Source organism: Copidosoma floridanum, unplaced genomic scaffold (assembly GCF_036245765.1).
Source record: "Copidosoma floridanum isolate Cflo_tuat_1 unplaced genomic scaffold, Cflo_Japanese_pri ptg000029l, whole genome shotgun sequence".
Taxonomy (NCBI): domain Eukaryota; kingdom Metazoa; phylum Arthropoda; class Insecta; order Hymenoptera; family Encyrtidae; genus Copidosoma; species Copidosoma floridanum.
The window spans coordinates 5,971,864-5,987,708 of NW_028321906.1; the positions used below are offsets into that span (position 1 = coordinate 5,971,864).

General features: G+C 43.2%; 1 protein-coding gene across 2 annotated transcripts in view; it reads right to left on the reverse strand.

Annotated features, from left to right (window-relative positions):
* HDAC4 (histone deacetylase 4) overlaps window positions 1–15,845 on the reverse strand; it is a 68,424-nt gene that overhangs the window by 43,452 nt on the left and 9,127 nt on the right. The window lies entirely within an intron of this gene.

Below are 15,845 nucleotides of genomic sequence, written 5' to 3' on the forward strand. Positions count from 1 at the left end.
AAAAAAAGGGTATTCACAAAAAGAGCTTCACCGAAGGTAAAGACCGAAAAGAGGGTGTATACACCAGCCAATGGCACGCGAATCTCCTGATGGCTCGTCCGTGCGTTGGTTATAATATATCGTGCGTGTGCTCCTCCTCCGTTGAAAATTCCAGCCTGGGAGAGAGTGCGTATACGTGTATATATGTTACACACGCACGCACGTAGCGTGACAACAACCGCACTGAAGTAAGTATAACTGCACTGATCGAGTTACGACAAAAAGATCGGGAGCAGCATCGTCGCGCTTTTACGTGACACGCGCGCACTGTGTACTTGGTATCATCGAGATATATCATACATGTACGGGGGGAGCAACGCCCAGCGTTAACGATAAAAGATAATGATCCAATTTTATATGATCATCGTGATAACACGAGTAACCAGCTGCTTTTTACTGTAATGTAAAATGTTGGGCCATGCAGCTCGTACGGTTTCGGAGCACACTCTCGAACTGTCAGAGAAGCTACACTCGAAGCGCAGAGAGATCGGCCTCGCGAGTTTAACGAACGCACGCTCAAAGTGTAATCCACATGGGTATCGGCAACAATTATTGGCACGTATTATATCCGTGCACACGTAAAAAAACCAGTGGACTAAATAAATTACGATAAACTCGTTTCTTTTGGTAATATTACACACCGAGACTGGATACTGTATTGTACTGCCAAGCTTACAGTGGAGGCGCGAAGGAGCGCAAACTGAGAACTGAGCCGCGACCAAAGCCAACCCAGTCGACGAAGAGGAGGAGGAGGAGGAGGAGGAGGAGGAGGCGACCGAACCACTGCCTTTCTATCTCCGTTTCGCTTCGTGTATAATATACACACGTCGCGGGTGCTTTACGCATGCCCTCGCTGCTCGGCTTTTTACGGGCGCGCGCGCTCCTTGTGTGTGTGTGTGTGTCCGTGGTCACACACTCGTGCAAGATATATTGTACGCGAGAGGGTTGCGGGGGAGGGAGGAAGAAAAGAGAGCTTGCGAGCGCCTCCAAACGTTCGAGCTGGGAATCATGAACGGGAGAGAGCGGCCTGCAGACTCGCCTCGGTCTATTTTTAGACTTTAGACTCGTGGTATTGTGTATACGTGCGTATATACGAGCGAGAGAGAGAGACGTACACGGACGGGTCTGCGAAAAATCGATTCTACGCGAGCACGTGTGGAGCTTTCATATTTTTTTTTGCCGATCTTGCGAAGAAAAAGGAAACAACTTTGCCAGAGGGTTGATTGAGAAAAGGCGAGAGCTTGCAGCCATACCGTTAGAGCTTGCGGTTCGCCGAAATTCATCAAAAATCACACGTGGACTCGTAATCGGACTGTAATCGTGCTAGTTGTCGCAACATACTTGTGTGACGCGCAAGCTCGTTTCAATAACCAATAGCACTTTATACAAGTCAATTCTTTTCCATAGCCAACGTCGTACAAGCTTTTTTACGAGCTTGACTATATGTGTATGCCATCCATATGTACACGGATACCCAGAGAGTTGGTGTCATGGAGGAAGAGGAGGTGCATGCACGAGAGGAAGGTACATATACGCGTGTGTGTTCTGTATACGTACACCCAAGCGTTTAATCGTATGATGTTGGAGTGGTCGATGGGTTGCGCTACATCTCGCGCGACAAGGTGGTTTTCTTCGTTTCGTCTCTTTTCTTTTTCTCCCAATGCGATTTTCGTTGCAGCCCCGTGGCTCGTACACAATCCTCGCTTCTATAACGAACGGGTTTTATTTTCAATCCCCATAAATGTAGGTCAAGTTCCTTTGGACCTTTTTTTTTCCTTTCTTCCCCCTCTTTCACTCTTGGTGAAACGCTAACCACCATTTCATTGGGACAAACAATATGCCGAACTTTGTAGTGCCTACGTTTTTTCTTTTGTTTCTCAGTTGTAATAAGAATCCAAGCCAACATACAGTCGCAAAAACTAACGATCAAGCCAAGAGCCGCATATCAATGGGGGAGAAAAATAAATTCCCCATGACGCACCTGTATACGCAGAGTCACCTATACCTATACGTTTGCTATACCCCGACGACAAAATTTTCCCTGCCGGGAATTCTTCATCGATTCGCGACGACAAAAAGGGGCTTCTATTTTTACTGCAATACGCGTAACCTTTCGGTGCACATTACCCTATGCTCGCGCAATCAATGGAAAAAAAAAAGCTCAACGTGTTATGTACGCGACGTCGCATTCCTTCGTCGTTAACTCTGTACGCGTTATGGTATGAATACAGAGCCAACGCACATAAGCAATAAAAGCAGCCGTATTGCGTCGCGTTAGCGTCAATTAGCGAAAATAACGAGCAGCAACGGGGGAAGTAGGTATCCATAAGCAAGGATGCAAAAAGTGAAAGACAAAAAAGAAAGAAAAGAAAAGCTCTGTCACCGCGGTGGGCACCCATCACCTTACACGTGACACGTGACATGTAATGACAGTATACGAGCAGCAACGAGACACGAGCCGGAAGATTTCAACTCTCGGCCGCGAAACGTCAGAGTGTTTTACACTGCTGACGTAACACTCCAATGTCAAAGACGTAGCGCATACAGCTGCTACGCGATCGTAAAACTCCTGAGGCTCTCGGACCCGAGTGGACGCGTACGCGCCTTTTTCATTCGGCTCGGCGAACAAATAAGCCGAGGGGGTGTGGACGAGTACTTGGCACCCTTTGCTACAAAAATACGAGTACTTTTTGTTTCTCAAAGTAGCCGATTCGACAATCGCATCGCCAGAGGTGGTCAGGAGAAATATCGGTGGGGGCGATTTTTCGCCCAAATATCTGTAGATTGCGTCAAGGAGTTGTCGAAACCATACGGGTGTGTATACATTACCTGTTGTGTCCTGCAATCCGAAGGCTGATAATCGCGTATGTAGGTACACGAGTCGTACATCTTCCCTTCCAGTTAGTACGCCATGCAGTACCGAAATAGCTGGACAAGCGGAAAATTTCAATGACCTCGCCAATGGATGGACACAACGTGTATTGATTAGTGTCGCGTAATCGTATCAGTGGCAGATGTATACGCTGTAACCAATCGAAGGGCTATTGTCCACGTCCCGGCTTTTCGTTCAAACGATGTGCACACTTTTATACGTGGAGGGTATACTATTATTATCGAGCTAACGATTTCGTAACGTCATATTGTATACGTTGTCATTAGGTAAGTATAATCCCAGGATAGGTACATCACGCAAGACCCCGGCGTAATAAACGCGTACACGGTGATAAATACCTTTCGCTAAAAAAGAGCTTCTATTTATAAATTATTGCTTCATTTGGATAAAAAAATTCTACTTAATTTTTTTTCTTTTTAAGGCTTTTATCATTACAGTTTTATCAGGAGGATGATTACAGTGTACGCCACTTCATTTATTTTTCGAAAGAGCGATTAAACAATCGTCCGTCACGTGAAAGATTATGTATCTATTATTACAATACCCATTTGGTAACAAATACGCTACATCACTGCGACTGTTGTCGGGAAGTTTTCTACCCCATTACATCCGTGCATCCTTGTATCAAGTAGAGGGAATAATAACATACCAAATACAAGACCTATAGGTAAGACCCTCGAGACAGAAAAATGGGTATACTTGTCAAGTCGGTCCTCGTGCGAGAGGAAGGTATACTATATGTTTGGTTCAAAAACCCGTGGCGTCGTGAAGTAAATAAAGAGCATCGATTGCAAAATAATATAGAACGACTCGTACGTATACTTATACGAAAACAAATGACATCAAGTTGAATTGACGTAGCACGTGGTTTTAATAGTACAAAAAACCATACGCAGTGGCAATTGATTAACAATCGTGTACCCACTAGCTTTGAAAACCATTCGGCGGATGTCCGACGAGGATAAAGAAAAAAAAAAAAAAAAAAAAACTCCTCCTCGCCGGGCCCCGCGAAATCGGATGCACGTGGGCTGGAAAACAGTATATGCAAAGTACACTGTGTGGCGGAAGCCGCTCCATACGCCCGTCTTATCGGTCGAAGCCCGTCTAGTTGGTGCCCTTTTTGTGCTCGCCACCGCTTCGCCGCTATCTCCCCCTCCCTCCGCTGCTTCCACGAAAGTACAACGCGATCCCGGCTACCGACACCCGACAACAATGCGCTCCCGTTTTCTTATATTTTTCATAATACACACACACGCGCGCATCCACGTGAAACAGGGGGACCGCTATCGTGGCGGCTGATTCTGATTTATTTTGTTATTGTTGTCGAGCGTTTGTGTTCCGTGTATCGTTACATATATTATATACGATTGTATACGCGGCCACGCGAGTTGTAAAACGCTGTACGCGATAAAAAAAAAAAATGATACTATGATACTGCTCGTGTAATATTTAAAATTGCTTCTTTTGATAAAAAATAATGACTCTCAATCGCGAGATAATGCGGTTCGATAAACGTTAAAAATTTACTCCACAGGCGGTGGACGTGACATAGATCTCGTTCCAAGTTTGGCGTATACACGTATACGCTCCTCTCGTGACCCATATCGGTATTGCCGAAGGACTTTGTTTTTTGTTGGCCAACGCATCTTTCTAACTTATCATTTCTTGAAATCTTTGGATTTTTCTTTTGCAATAAAAATGACAATCGCATGAGGAAGCTCATAAAGAAATTTGACCCACTTTTCCGAGGGTACGATGTAGGTATTATCGAAAATTATCGTCATTATCCAGAGTTGAAAATTGATTCGACTGGGCCCACATTCTTCTCGAGCCTCGTTAAAAAATGATTTCTTTCTCGATTATGAGCTATACGTCCAACAGAAATAGTCCCCCACGACCGATGGTATCAATAGAACTGGCCGTAATATTTAATGAGCTTGAATTTTTAATACAGATAAGCCTCGGGCACCTCGGCTATTTCGAGCCGTATATCGCATTAAAAAAACAAACAAACAAACAAAAATTCCAACCATTCCCGCGTGCCCGACGTAAACAAAACAATTCTTATCCATCTTGATTATCTATTGATAAAGAAAAAAAAAAAAAAAAAAAAAAAAATAGTTCTACCGTAGTAACTACTTTGACGCGACCATGTAGTTCCTTACACTTTTCAAAGTAAAAGCCTGTACCCGTATCAATTCTTAAGACGAACAAGAGAAATATGCTTATTTATATGAAATATGCTTAATCGCGTCCTATACAGGGTTCAACCCTTTCTGCTCTCTCTACTATATGGCAATTTTTTTTTTATAAAGCTTTGTTGCACCAAGCCGACTGTTGATAGTAACAATTTCAGATCAAGTGGCCAACTTGGGTCGTTTGGACGGAACAATCTGATATTGTATATTATAGCTTAAAGAAGATATTAGGCACACCGAGATGTTTATGAATGCACCTAAAGTATTTTAAATTTTTCCATCGAGTTTTTCACTGTCTCTTATTCTGCAAGTTCAACAAGTGCGAGCGCCAAAAAATTCTGGACACTTACTATTAAAAATCTAATCCTTCCAATATACATCGTGTATCTCGCTGTGTACATGTGACAGCCACCAACGTAATTATATATACCTCAACCGATCCAAGTCTCCAGCAGATGGATGGTGCATGTTTCCACACACTCACACATATATATCCCGAGTCCTGTTTTCACACGTGCTCCGGCATTTATTTCCAACTCGGATATTTTTGTACGTACACTCTCGAAGCGAACTATTTTTAAAAAAGCTCTCAAAGAGAGCAGCCCCGAAATTCCATCCCACCGCGTGCGAGACTATCGCGCAAAATCCCCCCCCCTACCCCGCCGAAGCTTCCTCTTCGCGAGCTTTTATTTTTTTCGAAAGCCCTCGCGAAATCGTGGGAGCGCTACTCGCTGCAGCAGCTGCCGTCGTCATGCCCGCACTCCTGGGTCAATGCCTCGGCGAGACCTCTCCTCTCGGCGCACTGCTTTTCCTTTTTTCGCGCCCTCCGCGCGCTTTTTTTTTTTTTTTTTTTCTTTTCTTTGTCGAGCGTCTGGAAAAATAATTTTTCGCCGCAAAGCCCTCTCGCGACACACGTGCGATTGAAAACGAACGAGGAAGGAGTTGCTCGCGTGCTCGCGCCAATTCGTTGTATCAGCGGTTATTCGCCCAAAATATAACGTTCCGGCCAACAAATGGGTACGTACACCCGTGTATACGTTGTGTGCGGGAGGGGGGGGGGGCGTGTCGATTAGCCCCGAAAGTGGAGCGACGAGTTATATTGCTCCCTTTTTAAGGGCACGTGTGCGTATTTATATCTCGCGACCTCATGCCGAGCCTGTGCGCGAGACTTTTACGGACAAGTACACGCGAGAGCGGAAGCCGACGGTGGGAAAAAAAAGGGGGCAATGGAGGTATTGGTACAGGGAAAAAAGGAGCAGAGGCGTGCACAGTTGTCTGTCAGAAGCTACGTGGGGTCGCGGTTTTCGCGCAAGCGTTTCGGGAGGGAGGGGGGGGGGCAATTTTCTTGGTTCTTGGTTAAAAAGGAGTGAGACTTGAAAAAAAAGGGGTAGCTAAGTGCGACAAGGTTATCTGCGTTTTCATCAGAATAATTACAATTCAGAACAATCGTACTACTCTTTCGTTCACGTGAAACTCTTTAAATGTCAAAATAACATATTTTCCAAGGATACTGAGCGTGTCTTTTTACTTTCATCAAAATTACAGTCATGGGGGGAAAAAAAAGTATACTCTGATTTTCTCCAAATGTAAATGAACCAAAGCAAGGAATAAACTCTAGTCTCGTGCATATATCTTTATCGTTGTATGTACAAACACAGATCTAAAGAGGGAGAGTGCGAAAAGAGCAGGGGGGAGCAAGGCGTCCGTATACAGCGGAATAAACAGCGCATAAATTAGCCCGTGGTATACGGCGATGGTGCATGCGATGCACAAGTGCTTGGGTGTATTTTGGGCGTCCCACTTGTCGGGTGGCTCGCTCGTTCTGTCCTGATTCTCACCGCAGCGCGCATTTTGCCACACGTGTGTACATTCACTAAAAAAAAAAGTAGAATAGATGTGTATCAACAAAAGAGGCTGCGTGTGTGCTCACCCATTCTTTTTTTTAATTGAACATTCTTCTTAATTTAGGTGAACTGTTAGATCCGAAGAATAAGTAATTGACACCAAAACAAAAACTTCTTCCGCCCGGATTGGCCATTATTGCCGGCAATCCGACGAAGCCTCGACTATTTTTACAAATCAAAAGACAGCTCGCACAGACCCACGGAGGATAGGAAAAAAAAAAAAAAAAAAATCGCTCGAAATACGAAGCGCGTCTATTCCGAGCTTTCTATTCCAGAAGGGATTTCACACACTGCACGTGTTATGGGTGTACTCTAGTGGCGAGGCGCCGAAAATTGCCGACTGATATATGGGTACCAATGATTTGACACGGGATGATCGATTGGAACCGATTGAAAAGTCACAGTTGAACAGGATGTGTTACGTATAATTTTTATCATTCCACTCTCATTCAGGTCGAATCGTAATTTCAATTTGAAATGGCGTTTCCAGATCGAGGTGTCCTGTGTATACATTTTGCGTTAAAAAAAGACGCTTCACCACTCAGATTTGTCAATACGAAAATCCAGTTAGCAAACATACCATTATGAAACAAAAGGCCGAGAGAAAAAAAAAAAAAAAAAAGCGTATGTAAGTACACATCAATTGTGAAAAACTTTTGGCTCGAAAGGGTTGTATACAAACGATGACAAACTGACTCCCGAAGCAAATTAGAAGAAGAAAAATGAAGGGGGGAAAAAGAAAGAGAGGAAGAAAAAGCGTGTAGCTTTGTACGGTACAGCAAGCAACGTAACGTATAGCAGTGGCAGCGGTAGCGAAATCGCGAGTAGCTATTTTTAGAGCAGAGGTTTCAGTGGGTGGGTGAGAGAGAGGACGGGAGATACGAGGGCTGGGCGGTGGCTCGGGTATGGTCTATTAATAGAGGCGCCACCCGCCACGCCGCCCCTCTCGCTTGAGCTCGGCGTGTATGTGTGTGTGCAATATCTTTGCGTTCTATCCGGGGTGACCTTTGGCGCGAGCGCCCGACTCCCTGCCACGGCTCGTTGTACATCCTCCCGAGAATATTATTAGGCTGCTCGCGCTTTTTTTTTTATTGCTTCGGTGTATCGAGCACAGAATAAAAAGTTGCGTGCGTGTATACCCATTGAGGGGCGGAGCAGCGTTTTGTGAATTTTTATTGACGCGATTCGCGAGGAAATTTTTCTTTTTTCCAATTGGCAAGGTGCCCTTCCTCATACATTTATACGCGTACGAGACTGAAAATATACATCATTCGGTCCCTTGCTACGCGGCACTTCCGAAATAGAGCCCCCGAGGAATATTTATAGCGCCCTGTGCTCTGGAGAGGAGAGAGACGAATAGCGCGGCCTCTCGTGGATTCCAAAATACGGACGGGCTATGTTGGTAAATATACGCGCTTTTAATATAACATTGAAGCGCGTATTTCGGGAAAAAAATTCGAGGCGTATAGGGTAATTGGATTTATCGCGAGGAGGTCTTAAACACGTAGGAGGAGAGAGAGAAAAAAAAAAAAAAAAATTGACCGAAATGTAAAAGAGAGATGGAACGAAAACACAAAGGAGAACTTTCCACCCCCACTCGTACTCGACGGAATTAGCGCTCGCGAGTCGACAATTGGGCCCTGCCCACCTTCGAAAATAGAGCTGGCGCTCGACCAAAGCTCCGTCCCGAATAGAATCGAGCTGTACGCGGCTGCCCTTCCTCACTTAACCCGCCACTGTTACATACCGCCTTTGTGTAAGGGTATAATATATACCTTATGGGGTTTATTTTCATCTCGTGCTCATTTTTCCAGCAAAATTGTACATTCCTACAATTATTATGGGCCTACCTTCTTGTTATATCAACACTTGGCCACGTCTGTCTGGTGTTGTTGACGGTTTCTTGGTTGTTTGTACTCTGTGCAAGTGAAGCGATTTATAAAAACTTACTATTGAGTAATGATTTTTTCATAGGCACAAGTACACAATTTTTGTTTCTCAAAGCTTCATCTCTTTGACAAACGATCTCTAGACGAGAGAGTTATAATGTTTGTTGTTCGTGTATCGCTTGATTTATTTTCGATGTTATGTCTATAAAAGCGTTGCCATTTGAAATTACGCCAATATTGTACACATACATCCACTTGGAGGGAGGAGAGACAGTGTAAAACAATTCACTTTGTTGTGTCGATTTGATTTACGTTACATTTAAATTGATAATACCTATTTGTTAATTTACCAGATTCACGAAAAAAAAAAAATTTGTAGAAAAATAAATTTTATACGATTCTGCAAAAATAAAAAAAAGTCATTACTTTAACTAAGATGCTTTTACGCCTGGTAACGAAAACTAATCGACTGCATTAATCCCACCTCAATTCCCTCCCAAACAACTGCAATTCATTTTACCCATGGGAGCACCAATAATTCCTAATGTCTGTCTATTCCTTGCTCACATTGGAACATACATATCTCAAAAAGCATCAAGGCCAGCCTCGTATACATGAGCTCGAGATGATGACACGCCGACGAAACTTTGCCGATGGCTCCGGAAAAGCCGTAAAAATTGTTTTCCCCCTCCAACTGAGCTATGCAAGGGTGTTTTTCCCAACATTTTTCTCTCCCTTTCCCACAACACCATCGATTGCGCGCATACACGCAAACTAATCGTCCAAGTGTCCTGTTTGCTTTTCTTTGAACGTTCAATTACCACACGAACGCGAGGATGTTTTGCCGCGGACGTACACACGACGATGCTCCAACGTTGATTTGTTTTGACACTCGTAACGCGGGAAAGCTGTAAAAGCTCGGCCTTACACATGAGCTTTTTCTTTTGTCGCGTACCAAAATTGTCCGGAAGATTTTTGATTATCGAGGGATCTCCAATAAAACAATATACGTGGACTACCGAAAACAAAAAAAAAAACAAAAAAAACCTGTCGGTGGCATTAAAAATAAACAGCGTCAGAGATACCCTACCCTCGCACACGCGCGTCCGCACGCATAAGGAGAGAAAAGGGGAGCAAGTCACGCCGCATTGTACAGAACACACCTCGGCTGTGGCCCGAAAATAACACCACCTGCGTCTAATTCCGTACACATTATGATTAATATGTAGGGGAGAGGGAAAAAAAAAAAAAAAAAAAAAAAAAAAAAGAAAAACAGCAACAACAACAAAGAGAAAGGAAAAAGAAAGAAGGAAGATATATTCGCGGACACCCCGACGAGTTTCGAAAACAACGAGCTCGGGGATAAGAGCAGGGGGGAGAGCGTGTAAGTATAGCCGAGAGGGCTGTTCCGAAAATAAACGTCGGAGCCCGTAAAAATAGCCCGGCGGCCGGCTTTGCGCTCGTGTGCTTGCAAGTTCCGTCTATCTTTGTATAACGTGTGTGTATACATATACGTGCGCCGGTAAGCGTAGGCGAGACTTTTGATGCTTCTGTTGTCGAGGAGGAGGGAGACAAGCGCATTTTATCAGGCACTAGCTGAGCGAGCCGACCGTGAATGCCGGGCGACATGGCCCACCTACTCGCGAGCTTTCGACCAGGGGATGCGTATTGCGGCATTGTACTGTGGTGGGTACAGGCTTCGTTTTAAATATTTTGTATTTATCTATACGTGGTTGTGTATGGAGGGTGACACGAAGAGCGTGAATCATGTCGGGAGGGGGGATTCGATAATTAATCATCTCTAAGTATTACAGGGAAGCTTTAGAAGGGAGCTTTCATCGCCAAGGTAAATTCACGCGAAGTATAAACTTGAAAAAACACCTTGCTACATCTTTGCATTGAGTAGTTTGGAAAATAATCGTCATATTCATTATTACAACGAGTTCAACTTTGGTTCGTTTGTCGTGGTACTTTAATTTATGTTTAAAATTAAAAAGTTCTTTTTTTCCGTTTCATACAGTCGAGTATGTCGAGAATCTTTATTTCGATTTCCATTTGAAGAATACAGTGATCGGTCTTTTTTTTATTTCATTACTACTGTTATCGGCCACGTTAAAAAAGTCCAGACAATGACAATTTTATCAAGCTAAATAAAGACACTTTGGTTTTCTCCAATGCACACCCCCATCGCGTCCCGGTAACTGTATCAATTACTTGTTCAACTTGCGATTTGTCTCACCAAATAAAGGTTACATTCCAGCGTCGAAGGATGCGGCAAAATAGGACAGGGCGCGTGTTTTCGCCGAGCCCAGGGGAGGGAGGGTGGAAAGAAATCGAAGGGAGTGTGCTCGATCGATTTTCTCGGGGATCCGGCTGGGCCAATGGGACTTGACGTGCCAACACCGCGTTTTCGCGTTTCTCTCGTTCCAACTTTTTCTCTTTCATTAAAAACAAGAAGCTCTGCAGCTGCTCTCGCCGTATAGCTATATGTAGGTTGAGGTCGAGATATCGGAAACTCACGAGTATACGATGTTGGGAAGGTTATTTTATCTTTCGGTGCGACATAAATATCGACATAAAAGTGTTATCGAAACATGAAAACTCGTCGAAATGGAAAAGCCAACCACCAACACCGAGGCATGCGTTTTACGCTAAAGAAAACATCACAGGTGAAAGAGTCCTGAAAACGGAAACTTGACTAAAGGAGTTGTTTTTTGTTTCTTGCAGCTGATAATTTACAGTGACTTTATTATATTTTCGCGTGGTTTTACCCATACCGTAAGCCAAACCAATAGGTTGCCAACTATAATCTAATGAACCGGGAAATTGTTTCCTGAAACTCACCCCACATTAACATTCCGGCCTACATTAACACTCGTGAACGAGTAAATGTTTCAATAGCGCACCTCTTGTGTAAATAGGAACGAGCTGTAAGTACCTGTTCGATAAATCGGAACGTACCGTTTTCTTATTTGAATTGACCGCGCGCACGCAGCCACAAGTGGTATACAATCGCTTCCCCGCTAGCGACGGAAATAGCGCAAACTCACCCCTTCCGAAACGCGCATTGCGACAAATGAAAGGGTAATCTCTAAACGACCTCCGTAGAACAGGTAGTTGTAAGTGCGTGAATGGAAGAGGACTATAACATTAGAGGAGAAAAAAAAGGGCAGAGTATATAGGAGTATATACCTAAAACCATCGTTGAAATCGCGTGTGCACGTCGAGATCCATCGAGGAACCACCGCCTCGCGCGCACGACTGTAGGCCTTGACCTTCCGCCTCTACTCCCTCCTCTGGGAAAGCCGTGATTTAATCGACCCCCTTTCGGGTTGTACGTGTACTGTGTCGCGCTGATGAGAAGCGCAACAACGAGGGAAAAACTTTTGTGATTATTATTATTATTATTATTATTATAGTTACATACTTGTTTTTCTTTCCAACGTTATTTCATTTGTTAGAGAAATCACGTTGATGAAACTATGTATACCCATTGAACGGAGATGCTGGTTTGCCTCATTTTATTGGCTGTACGATTCAAGGATGAAATAAGCAATGTTGTACCATAGTAAGAAAAATGCGTCGTTTCAGTTAAAAGCCGTGGTTCGGGTGATAATTTTAACATACTCACTACAAGCTCATTGGTATGAAAAAAAAATTTTCTATGAAAAATGCATGGATTCATTTATAATTTAGGACCATGATTTATTACCAAAGAGCTTGGCAAAGTTATATTAATTATTTCGAGTTGAAAAAAAAAAAAAAAAAAATTATAGTATCACCATTGTAAGTAAGCTTAGCGAATGAGTAGACCATGTTTTTCATCATTAAAACATAACTCGAGTACTAGCTGTATGTTTTAACTATAGATAAATTATAATAATAATAAATAATACAGGTATCGTAAAAAGTGCGGTAATTTTGAAATTGCAAAGAGCCCAACGCAACGTATATGCATGCAATAAAACGAGACGTGCATAATTCACGTAACAATCATAACGTTGGACGCGAGGCTTATTAATTTTTTTTTTTTTTTTTTTTTTTTCAGTCAGTCGACTGTATAGACACAAAACAGTAGTTACCAACACAACCGAGGTTGTAATTGCGAAATGACGCATAAAAAAAACTGCGGATTGATCATACAATGCCTATACATTACCGCAGGTTACCGACAAACTTTAAGTTACAAAAATGATGATGATGATAATAATGACGAACACGCTCCTCTCGCGGTTGCAGACAGCACGCCATAGACTCGATGAGCATACTATATATTTATACGCGTATTCGTAACTCTGCGAAACAAGCGTGCACTGGGCACTTACATAGTTTATACGCTCGTCTCTGCACTACTTATACGACTCATCTTACAGACACGATCGATCGAACCATCACTGCACCAGTGCTTTGCCTTCCATCGCTATGATTTCTTCTTCTTTTCTTCTAAACCCGTTTGAAACAACACGCGAATCTCGAAAAAAAAAAAAAAATAATAATAATAAACACGGACAATTATTCGCTCCGACCTATTTTCCATCGATCGCTCGCATCCGAAGACACATATACATCACCCCGATATTCACTCCAGAGGGTATAATTACATAGTATACACCAGGGAGGGTGTAACAAGTGTTTCGCTTCGATCCAATTAAAGAGAGAAAATGGAAAAAAAGACACAAATATACGTGTGTACAAGTGCACGGGGGGAGGAAGGGGGGGGGAAGGAAGCGAAGGCTGAGCGAACATAACAACGTACACACTATAGGGGGTTGGTTCCGTGGAGCGGATGTGTTCAAAAGAGGGGGTGGGAAGGCTCCACGTGGAGGAAGAAGCAAGCAGAAGGTGGGGGTGGGGGTGGGATCTATAAATAGAATCGGTCAATGCTGCTATGGGAACACGCACACACACTCGCATGGCCCTGACTGGCTCTCTCCCTCCAACCCCGGCGTGGCGCCTTCTTCTCTTGCTCTTACCGCTGCAGCATATACTATATACACGATGCTGCTGATATACGGTATACAGTTACACTCTGTATATGCATTCGTTCCACGAAAAGTGATTTATTCATCCAATAGTACTTACGGAGTGTTTCGCGCGATAAACAGTCGGGTCGATCGTATTATGCATGCACGTTGGGCCGGCTATTCGCTGAATTACATTTTTCTCTCCCCCTCCCTCTGTTCGCGCGTTCCCTCGCTTCTCTTCTTCTTCTTTTGATTGTTGTTTTTTGTTGATAAGTAGAGCTGTAGGTATTGTGGTTACGCTGCGAATTATTTCTCTAATGGCGATAGCAGACTCTAGGGTTTCATGCATATAAATATTATTCCTTGGCTATATATCCCTACTCCGCGTCCGTTCGTTCATGTTTTACGAGGCGCCGGGCGTTTCGAGGGTGGTGTATATATCGTATAGGTATCGCGTATCTCATGCCGGAGCGAAGGGATGGATCGTTGAGCGCCGGAGCTATTTTCAACTCTGCGTGCTGTGTACCTGCTTGAGTTTTTTTTTTTTTACGGGTATTTTCGGTTATGGTTGGGTGTGTTTTCACTATTGGAAAATTTCAGGATTCACGTGCTTTATTTGTGTTGTATGAAATTTTAGGAGGGTGCAAATACCCTTCGGGAGCACGAGCAAAAGTTGTTTAGTCCCTAACAAGTTTGAGGGATTATCACTCATCTTGTGTGAAAACAAAAAGATAAAGAGTCGCTTTGAGTTTTGCTTCGAGGGATATTTTTGACTGATAAATAATGTGAATTGCAAAAATCCTTGATACGAAAGAAATATGAAAATAAACGGGAAATCTGTACGATGGTTTGTTGGGAAGCTCTTTTTCGTTCGGCAGTTTATGTGGTTGGGTCACTTTTGCACGATTAACTTGACTCATGGATTTGTTTATATTGAATTTTTATGAATCGATAGAATTTTTTTTTTTTTTTCTTCCGAGTCATTCAAAATGAAATTTCTGATAATAGGCAAAAAGTATTTCCAAGAAAAATATATGAAAGCCAAAGACAGAGTCGTCATCATTTAATTGTCCACCACGAGCTCTTCGGGCACCAAACAAATCTACAATCACCGTATTTTATTGGCTCGCCGAGTTTGAAACCAAGTCTGGCCGACGTCTTCGTAATCATAGCCGATTAAGGCCGTCCCGAGAATTCATCAATCTAAAAGCCAACCTAGTCTTTTTTTGTATAATACAGATAGCGACTGAATTTTCTCCTCGTTTGCTCATCATTTTCCCCTCTCCCTGGAGTTAATTCGAGACTATGGAAACGTTCTCATCACGTGTGTATGTATTTCTTATTTGTCGCTTTCTACTCGTAATTTGGGCAGACTTTGAAGTAAAAAGGGACCGATGGGCTCGAGGAAAAAACTTGAATGTACCGCACGAGAATGTGGTGATGTATATGTTGTTGATAATACAAGAGACGCGGTTGAATCCGTGAAACAATCGATTTCCCTTTTTTTTCTTGAGAGAACCATACTATTATATAGTTGGTGAATGCGAGTAGTCGTCGCATTACTCATTCACAAGGTAAATGGTAGCGCTGTGTACGATCGAGTGCGCGACGATGTACATCATTCAAAAAGAGACAATTGACTCCAAGCAAACAAGTACCTAATATAAGTATACGAGCAAAGTCCGGCCGCCAGTCACGCGTCGCTTGTCATCGATTTACGACAAAAACCTCCATATTTTTTTTCCTTCTATGTATTTTTAGCCCCGACTTTTCAAAGGCCAATCGGACAAAATTAAAATTTTAAAAGCCAGATGCAAAGTAACCTTTTTTTAAAGTCTAGTGGGCCCCATTCGACGATCCGACTGGGCACAACGACGAAAACAAAAGGCATGATTGTCAATTGAAATCATCGGCCGCTTTTTCGAGCGCTCGGGTGTACATCCACATGGATTGGCATG